The sequence below is a fragment of the Gracilinanus agilis genome, chromosome 5 (genome assembly GCF_016433145.1).
Source record: "Gracilinanus agilis isolate LMUSP501 chromosome 5, AgileGrace, whole genome shotgun sequence".
Classification (NCBI taxonomy): Eukaryota; Metazoa; Chordata; class Mammalia; order Didelphimorphia; family Didelphidae; genus Gracilinanus; species Gracilinanus agilis.
In genome coordinates, this window is record NC_058134.1 from 3,823,421 (window position 1) to 3,833,921 (window position 10,501).

Below are 10,501 nucleotides of genomic sequence, written 5' to 3' on the forward strand. Positions count from 1 at the left end.
CCCAGAACAGTTCTGAGGGATTGATGGAAAGGAACTCTACCCTCATTCAGAGTAAGAACTGTAGGAATGGAAACACAGAAGTAAAACCACCGCTTGAACACATGGGTTGATGTGGACATGTTTGCGGATGTAGACGCTAAACGACCACACCAATACAACTCTCAATAATATGTAAATAAATCTTGACTGATCAAACATGTTAAAACCAGTGGAAATGTGCATTGGCTATGGGGAGGGTATTAAAGGGGGGATGAAGGGGAAAGTAAAAACAGGAATCATGTAACCATGGAAAATTTTTCTAAAAAAATAAAATATTTAAATCTAAAAAAAAAAAAAAAGGTAATTTGGGTCACTCTCCAGGCTATGCATTTACTTCTATTCATTACCACCAAATAACTAGTGGCTCATTTTTGTTTGTTTTTGTTTTGTGAGGGGAGAAAGGATAGTACAGAAAATGGAGGAGTTTGTTTTTGGAGAGTAATTGGCTTGAGGAAACTCAGAAATACAAAGAAATAGTATTTCCATTCCTTTAAAATGAAGTTTCTTTTTTAATGTCAACTTAATTATCTGTAAAAATTTCAATAGGAAAAATGATAGCCAGCACAATTCTTTCTGCTGAGCACCTACAACTATGCAAAAGATTTGCCCCCAACAATATGACCATAGGTTAGCTCTTCTAGAAGATGTAGATATCCTCTTAGGGAAGCTGATATTCCCCTCAGAGAAAGAAGGCCCAAAGAAATAATTCAGCTCTACTAGTATCACTTATGTCAGGTCAACCTGAGAGTTAAGAATCAGGCAAATGTCTCCAAACTTTCCTGAGATACCTGTCAAAGAAACTTTATTCATCCACATGTACCACATTGGGTTGGAATATAGGCTCTGAGGTCAGCAGAGAAAGCTTTTCCCTTTTAGAGGACCCATCTCTGGAGGAACAGAATATGGACGGAGGTCTAATGTGCAGAGTCAATTCCATCAAGGAGATCAGAACCTCGGAGAGCTACTACTAGCTGGCACTGTACCTCCAACATGTAGATTCTTTCAATATTCCTTTTCCATTTCCTAACCTTACATTTGGGGATAGTTTTTTGGATTTGGGCTGCTGAAGAGAGAAAATGGCCTTACATACTATCTCACTCAGTCTTCCTCTCAAGATTTTCTTCATTTCGATTCTTCTGATTTTTTTTTAAGCACTAGAAGTTTTTTAAGCCATTAATGTATTTGTCTGATGTTTCACCACTGTAAGGAAGTGACATAGGTCCTGGATGGGTTGTAAAATGAAGCCTTGAAGGTAACTGATAGTTCTAATACCATCATTTTACAAACGAGAACAAAGAAGCCCAAAGAGCCTGTGACTTGTCCAAATGGACAAAGCCATACTCTTCTCAGTGCCCACTTGGCCTCCCCAGATATTAGCATATGAGTTGTAGTCTGTCCTCTAAAATTGGAAAGACTGTAACTAGAGCCCCTGAAAAAGTCAGAACATCTTCCTGAAACATAGTAGGTACTTAATAAATGCTAGCTGATTACCTGCATTGTGGGGAAGTTCATCACTATTACAATTCTTTTTTTTTCAAACCCTTACCTTCCATCTTAGAGTCAATATTATGCATTGTTTACAAGGCAGAAGAGCAATAAAAGCTAGGAAATGGAGATTAAATGACTTACCGAAGGTCATACAATCATCTGAGGCCAGATTTGAACCTAGGACCTCCCATGTCTACACCTGGCTTTTTCAATCCTCTGATCAATCTAATTGCCCCCCAACCATGATAATTCTCAAAGACTATCCAAAAAGGTGTATAGAGAATTAAATGTGGGTCAGCAAAAGGAATATAAGCACAGATGAACCTGGGGATCTTAGAAAAGAAGTAATTCAGGATATAGCTGAGTGGATCAGTGAATTGAGAGCCAGGCCTAGAGACATGGAGTCCTAGGTTCAAATCTGGTCTCAGACACTTCCCAGCTGTGTGACCCTGGGCAAGTCACTTAGTCCCCATTGCCTAGCCCTTACTCCTCTTCTGCCTTGGAACCAATACACAGTATTGATTCTAAGATGGAAGGTGAGGGTTTTTAAAAAAAGAAAAGAAAAGAAGTAATTCAATTTGACACAAATTACATGCCTACTGTGCGCCAGACACTATAAGAGGCACTAGGAAACAAAGATAAAATATTAAATCGTTTCTCTCCTCAAGAATCTCACAGCCTTTTGGAGGAAAATAATCATATGGAGAAGTAAATTCAAGTTATGAAAAAATAAATGCTAAGTAATTTCAAAGGAAAAGCATTAATAATTGGGGATAAGGAAGGATTATTTGTCCCTAAAAGTGCTAAGCCTTGAAGTATGGGGATGAATTTGATTTCCGCCTCACCCCAAGCCCAAATAATGAAATCATAGATGTTCAGAGACAGGTGACAGATTTTGGGATGCTGCGTCTCAGGTGAACTTCAGGGGGTGGTGTAGGCAACTCTTCATTCCCTTGCTTAAAGACCGAACACAACACTCCAGGACCTTTGAAAAACAATATGATTTTCCAGGAAGCAGTTGAGGCAGGAGACAACCCTGAAGAGTATGGAACTCTCTGAGTGAAGAAGATAGCAGGTCCTGGCTATTAGAAGTTGAGCTGTGGAAATGAAGAAGCTGCGTAACGAGGATTTGCTCCCCAGAACTCTAAATCCCAGCTTCCCGTGTTACCTCTCATGTTAGGTGCTAACGTAGGAAGGATATAAGTCTTGCGTAGCTCTGCTCCTCGCTCTCTTCTCCTCTGATTGTGGTTTGTGGAGGAGGGGTGAGTCCGAGGCAGGAGAATTTTTCACGTGGTCTTATTTTTGTTAGATAATTAGGTTTGACCATCTATTTCTTTTAGTTGATTTTCTTTCTACTTCAAGTTATTATTAATATAATAATTGTAAATTACTTAATGTTATATTAATTTAATATTATATCATATTATATTATAAATATAATACTTGGAGTTATTGGATATTGATTTAACTCTTACAAAGCCCAGAATGCCCAGATAAACAATCTGCCTGCAAAGAGAAAAACATGAAGACCTGACAGGAAGAAAAGTGGCATTGAGGCCCTATTTAAACAGAAGTCTACTTTGCCTGAGCCACGTGTTCCTTACATGTATTTCTTTCTAGTAGTATAGTCCATGCATGTCCTCTCTTCCCACCGGTGCTATGAGGAGTCAGTGAAAGTCGATTCTATACATACTAGCCTACAAGAAACAATCTCAGTAAGCGTCTTTGCTTTGAGAGAATCAAGTCTAGTGGATGATTATTAATGGCAAACATACCAGTGAGGATTGAGGAGCCAAAAATCTCAGGAGTGAGTACCCTAGATTACCTTAATCCAAGGCGTCCCACTGAACGTGTTGAGACTATGAGCTGAGAGACAGCCCTAGAGGTGGCTTTATGTATCTTGTGTGTATTCTTACCATTCAAGTTGTTATCCCTGCAAGCATACTGCTTCCCAAAGTTAGCCTGTGCTCCAGACCAGAGGCTCTCTTTGGTATTTTGACAAACTTTCAATGAAAACAATCATCCTGCTAAGATCTATTTCATAACTTAATGAAGAATGCATTTTTATGTTCATCCAGAAAGTATCTCTGTGCAATATTCATTCAAAGAAGTGCCTCCAAGCTACATCCCTGCTATTCCTAGAAGGTACTTTGCCTTGTAAATACAATCTTGAAGGCGCCCAGCATATTCCTCTATCCAATTATCAGCACTGAGCAAATCACTAAGTATTAAACTGATTAAGAAGGAAAATAAGATCATGAGCTCAAAAGAAAAGGAACCTGAGAAGTTGGGGCTGGAGTCTACATAGTAAAGGAAGTTTTAAATCCTGCCCAAATTGCTAAGCCATTCTCCCTCAAATTGTCCTCACTTAAAATCATCTCTTAATTCCATCTAGAATGTCTTCATTTCATTTACATAACACAGGCTTTGTCTCAGTGGGAGGTTACCTAAAATAGTCATTATGTCTTTGGGCAAAAATAGGCAGACAGAGTCAGAGAGAAAAACTCGGGAGTGCTCAGATCCCCTACAGAGATGGAGATTATATGTCTGGCGTCCTAAATACCAGAAGTGAGATTGGATTAAAACTGTGCCAATGAAAATGCTCCCAAATTTCGCTGGGTGCAGTCCAAGCTTCCTGCATCCCAGAAGCACACCAGGTCTCCCTGAAAGTCAATCTCTTCTCCTGGGGTACAGTAGAGAGCAGCCTTGTTGAGGAGTTGACACAAGGAAAAACAAGGCCCGGGTCACATTTCTGGACAGAAGCTACGTACCCCATGATCTTGGGAAAGTGACTTTGTCTCACTTCAGCCACCTGGAAAATACCATTCACTGGAGCATTTCAAGTTTAGTTAATTGGTAAAGTGCTTGGAGGGGTTCAATGAAAGGTGTTAGATAAGTGCCAACTATTTTCTATTATTAAGTCCACTTCCAAACCTCAGTGAAGTGGGCTGCAAGGTCTCTACCTCCTGCCAATCAGCAGCAGGATGCACTGATTTAGGGCAGTGAGTACCTCACAGAAGAGCTGAGATCAGGAGGAAGGAATTGGAAGATAGGTGCTTTTAAAGGGTAGATGGGAGCCAAGAGTAAAGGTGAAAATATATATATATATAGTAGGTTTGCCTATAATGGCTGCTTTCCAGAAGGAGGAGGAATGAAATGTGGCCAGAAATGGGAACAAGAAAAGAGGAGAGCATGACATCTTTCAAGAGTGTTGCTGTTCAATAATATTCTTTCATAGCTTTGCATATCTTTCTTTACCTTCTCTCGTCTCCATATAAGGACTCAAAAGGTCAATGAAAAATGTTTTTCTGCAAAATGTGGACCACAGCAAGCACCTTTCTCCCCTGAAAAAATGTTTGCCATGATTCTACACTTATTTTTTTTTTAAAACCCTTGTATTTCGGTGTATTGTCTCATAGGTGGAAGAGTGGTAAGGGTGGGCAATGGGGGTCAAGTGACTTGCCCAGGGTCACACAGCTGGGAAGTGGCTGAGGCCGGGTTTGAACCTAGGACTTCCTGTCTCTAGGCCTGACTCTCACTCCACTGAGCTACCCAGCTGCCCCTGCCATGATTCTAATGACAAAATCAAAATGAAATATGATTAGCACAAGTTAAAGATTTTTTTTAATTATTCATTTTAAATTCCCCCTGAATCCAATGAAGAAAAGAAAGGAATGTGTTATTTCATAGCTTCTTTCTGGGACATGTTTCTCTGATTTCTCTCCAAGGCAGATACTGAGTCCTTGATGGTTAAGACAGCAGAACACAAGTCCTGGCAGATCCTGTCAAGCTAGAAAAGCAATAAAAACAGATCCAATTAAGCACTGGCTTCCTGTGGTCCAAGGACCAGCCCAGTAAGGGAAGGGTCAACTGAGTCAATTAGTTAATCACACTCTAACAAAATATGCTAGTTCTGATACTTTTATCAGCTAAGAATGTCTTTATTGAATGAATGAATCAATCAAAGGCATTAAACTAATCTATGCTCTGTGGATTTTAAATAAAACAATCAGCTGGGAACCTAGAATTATTTTTTCCAGGGGCAAGCCAAGAGAGAGATGCTCCAGCCAAATCTCCGAAAGGGAATCTTTTGGGGATAGGAGTCAGGAGGAGGAAGAAGAACTTTGGTTGCCCCCAACCCTTCACCAAAGAATAACCTTGTCAGCTTCAGAAAGGGGAGAAGATTTGGATTTTTCCCTGATGCCCCTGGAACAACGATGACATGCAGCACTGTTTATACCAAGAGTCAAGGACAAAGACTCTACAAGAAGCCCAGCAGGAAGTTGTACCAAATCTAAGGGGAGTTTCATGAGTATACCTGGAGAGAAGACAAAAGGACATCCAGCAATTAGAATTAGCCCTTTTCCATAAGCTCTCTCAGCTTGACCCCACTTTTCCTTGCACTTTGTAGGTCCTGGAAGGAGAATTTGCCGTAGACATTTTTGGAAGGAGGGTCAATCAGGTAGACAATAAGCACTTATTAAGCATTATGTTCCCGGCAGGCTCTATACGAAGTGCATGAAACACAGGAATACCATCCCTGTTTGAAAGGAATTTACACTCTAATGGGAGAAGGTAACACCCAAAAGAGGAAGCAGAAAAGCAGCCTATGAGGGATGATGAAGTTACATGATAGGGGATGGGAGAGATGCGGAGGGCAAGTGTAGCTTAAATCTAGAAAGTCAGAAACAAGAGTCAGGAAGAGAACAAAGGTAGACCAGCCTGGTCCCTCCCCTAAAACTGATGTCTCAGGGAGAATTTAACAATGGGTAAAGAGGGCTCACATGGCAGAGGGATGTTTCAAGATGAGAGGTCTGCAGGAACGGAGGCGTTCAAGAATAGGTGTTAGCAACAGGTGCCGTCTTCTGGCCAAATCTGGCAGGCAGATGGTCTGGTTTGACCCTATCATTTGCCCATCCCCATTGGAGATGAGAAAGCCCCATTCTCTCAGGGAGACTCCAGGATGAGACTGGAGACAAAGTATGGCACTAAAGCTCTAAAGGATGGAGGGGCCATTTAATACCAAGTGTTTTCACTACAGTCTTATTAAATAGCTTTTTCTAACAGCAAATTAATTCTGAAAGACTAATTTTTATCAGTGAGGGAGAAGCACAGTTTTGAGAGCTTATGAATAATTGCATTAAGAAATTGAACTTCACTTCCCCCATTCAGGTCATTATGAGTCCCCTGTTGTTGTTGTTGTATAATCACTTCTCATCTGTATCTGACTTTTTGTGATGGGGTAAGAGGAAAGTTCTTGGCCAAGATATGTCTTTTGCCATTTCCTTCTCTAAGTCATTTCGCAGATGAGGTAGCTGAGACAAGTGACTTGTCCAGGGTCACATAGCTAGGAAGTGTCTGGTCACATTTGAACTCAGGTCTTCCTAACTTCAAGCCTGGTCATTTATCCATTGTGCTACTGAGGTACCCACTCTTAATTCCCTTAAAACCTCATAAAGGTAGAAGTAGCACCAGTCCTGTGAAGACCTAACCTGCCGAGTTAATGGGAATTGGAATGATTTTTCCAATAATTTTCAGAGTGTGGCCTAAGGAGCTCTAGGAATTGCAGGGACACTTTCAGGGGTCCATGAAGTCAAAATTATTTTCAAAATGAAATATTATTTGCCTATTACAATTCTCCCACTTTCTGGAAAGCCAGATTTTCTTCCTATACTTCAACCAAACAGCATATCATAACAGATTGAAGGCAGAAGCAGAAAGGAGAATGCAACTATCTTCCATTAAGCCAGATATTAAAGACATGGACAAAGAATAGAAAACAATGTCATGCCTCATTGTTTTGTTTTGAAAAATGGAGTAAATTTCACTTTAAAATGTAATGTTCACCTCTAGTGGATCTTTATTGTTCTTTTTAAATGAATTAAATATTTTAAAATTTTATGAGTTTTAATTTCTAATAGAGTAAATAGCAGTAGATTTAACCATCATCAACAAATGCTCTTGGGGATCATTAATAATTTTTAAGAATAAGAAGACATCCTGAGACCAAAAAGGTTGAGAATTGCCGCTCCGGAACACCACTACACTAAATTCTTTTTTTTTTTTTTTTTTTTCAAAAAAAACCTTCCCTTCTGCCTTAGAATCAATACTTAGTATCAGTTTCAAGGCAAAGAATAGTAAGGGCTAGGTAATTGGGGTTAAGTGACTTGCCCAGGGCCACACAGCTAGGCAGTATCTTAGATATTACACTGAATTCTGAAAAGTTCAGCTTCAGTAAAAAAAAATAAAAGATTTTCATGCTAGCAACTCCCAAGGATCATCCAACAAAAGCTCAGAGATTTGGAGCTCACAAGGACTTAACAGGTCATTTTGCCCAACCTCCTCATCTCACAGATGAGAAAACAAAGAACTAAAAGGGTTCATCTGGCCTCCCCAGGGTTACCCAAGTTCTAAGCCAGAGATCCAGGATTGGGAGCCAGGGCTTTCTTTCCCCAAGCCATTCTGACTCTGGCTAGGAGGGTTGTGGTCTATAATGAGAGAACACCCATTCTTAGGACACGTGGAGGGGGGGGGGTTACATTTGTGAGTAGTTGGCCACACGACTCCTTGGACAATTCCAACCCGATTTTCCATTGGGCGGCCCAGTCTCATCCAGCCAAAGCTGAGCTGCCTTCCTGCTTGCTTGTGCTCAGTGCTGATAGGAATTACTAAAAGACAGTCTAGTACACCACGCTGGGGGGTCTGGCACACAGGAGGTGCTTAAGAACAAGTATTTCCAGTTATGTAATATGGAGACATTGCAGCAAATCCATAGGTCTCCCACTCAAGTTCCAGACTCCTAGTATCCTCCCGGGGTTAGGACTCTACTGAATGGGAAACAAACAAATAGACTTTACAGCTACTGACTCAGAAAACCCTTTCAGACTGGAACTTTGCCATCCACATAACTCATTCTAACAAGATGGCTAGGCAGTCTAGTGGAAGACTAGAGGGCTGAGCCTGAACCAGCAAGACCAGCCTCAGACAGAAGCTGTATGCCCTTGGACAAGTCTTTTGACCTGTAAAATGGGGATGTGATCCTTTGCAGGTTTGTAGTGAGGTTCAAATGAGGTATTTTAAAAGCATTTTGCATGTGCCTGGCACACAGTAGGTACCATATAGATGATCATTTCTTTCCCTCTTCCCCCTGCTGGTGGCAAGGTCTAGATTCCCTATTTACTAGTCCTGATTTTAACTCTAAACTGGTTCTCCAGATTCAGGGTCATGTGGGATGCAAGAATACTTGACTGAGGGGACAGCTGGGTAGCTCAGTGGATGGAGAGTCAGGCCTAGAGACGGGAGGTCCTAGGTTCAAATCTGGCCTCAAACACTTCCCAGCTGTGTGACCCTGGGCAAGTCATTTGACCCCCATTGCCCACCCTTACCACTCTTCCACCAAGGAGACAATGCACAGAAGTTAAGGGTTTAAAAAAACTATTTTAAAAAAAGAGTACTTGACTGGCTCTTTTTACTATGGTCCATTCCTCCAACAAGACCTATCCAAATGATGATCTTGGGAGTTAAAGACCAAACAGGACTTGTCTTTGCCCTTTTTATAAGTGCCAGTGCACATAGCCATGCATGCACTGCAGAAGAAGAGTCTTGCTCTTCCTTCCTGCCTTTATCTAGGGTCCCCTAGATAAGGAAACCCCCTTAACCCCTCATACTTGTATTGAGTCTATGGGCAAGTGACTTAACCACCAAGACTTGTGTTTCCTCACCTGTAAAATGGGGATATTGGTGCCTCTCATATTCCCATCATGGAATGGTTAGGAAGTTCAAATGAGATAATGTCTGCAAAATACGATGCCAACACTAAGCCTCTGTGCAAATGTGAGCTGTTATCTAATGAGGGATGCGGTGGGGGAATCATTCCTGTTATTGATTAGTGGAACCTGCTCAGGCCTCCTCTTTTGCAGTGAATTGGATGCCTGTGTAGTTCTAAAAGGATGTCCTTACCAAACTCAGTGTAGACAACAGTTCTTGCATGAAGTCCTCCCCTTCCAAAGCAGGTTACAAGCTCAAAGCTTGTAGAATTAGCATCCCTTTCTGCATAAGCTGTGATGAACAGAGAGATGACCAGGGGTCACACCATGGGTGCTGAGATCTGCAAAATGGAGAAGCCTTAGCTCTGAGAGGCTGGGGCTCGTACGAGTCTGTACCTTATATCCAGTACCTTTCATTTTAATTTCAGGCCCTCCACTTCCATCAGAGCCCCAATCTCTGATTCTGCTCCTGACAGCTCATCATCTTCCAGGGAAGCTCTCGATTTGTTCTGGCAGGCCACCAGACATGCAAGAAACACACCTGCAACCTGACTCTTCTCCAGCATCATGATGTTCAATTAAGCTCCTTTGAAATTGGACTTTTCCAAGCAATGGAATCACCCCACTGCCTTAGTAGGCAAGTCAGGCACTCACCGCTTCAGAGCCTTCAAGACAGATAGCAGGCTAGAGCTGTAATTCCCAGAAGAAAGCATTTTCTCAGCAATCCTTCCAGAAATAAAGTCCTCTCAAGCTGCAGGGCAGAGGTCCAGTGGAATGAGGGACTTCGGCATCTTGCATCCTGTCAGTTGACGAGCCACATCCCAAGCAGAAGGTGGCTGCTGGAGACCCATGTCTGCGCCTGTTTCGCCCACTCCGCATCCTCTTTTCATCTGTGCCTCTTTGCTTCTTAGGAGGCAGTGATCTTCCAAGGCTTCAGATCTTTCAAAGCATCTGTGATGTTCATTTTCAGCTTCTATGATATTCCCACTGATGCCATTGAAATGGTACCCAGTGAATTCTTGCTGGCTCATGCATAAGGGAAGAAAAGATCTCACTTGGCAAGTTGATGCTTCTCACACTTTCATCTTCTGCCCAAAATGGTGATGGGAAATGAGAAGATTTAGGAAACATCCCCTTTCCCAGGTCCACTATTACCCCTCACAACTATCTGGCTGGACCTGCCCGGCGACTGGGCATCCTTTCATTCT

At 41.7% G+C, this 10,501-nt stretch overlaps 1 pseudogene; it reads right to left on the reverse strand.

The window, feature by feature from the left end:
• Window positions 1–9,862, reverse strand: part of LOC123249337 — a 51,819-nt pseudogene extending 41,957 nt beyond the window's left edge.
• Between the last annotated feature and the right edge of the window lie 639 nt (window positions 9,863–10,501).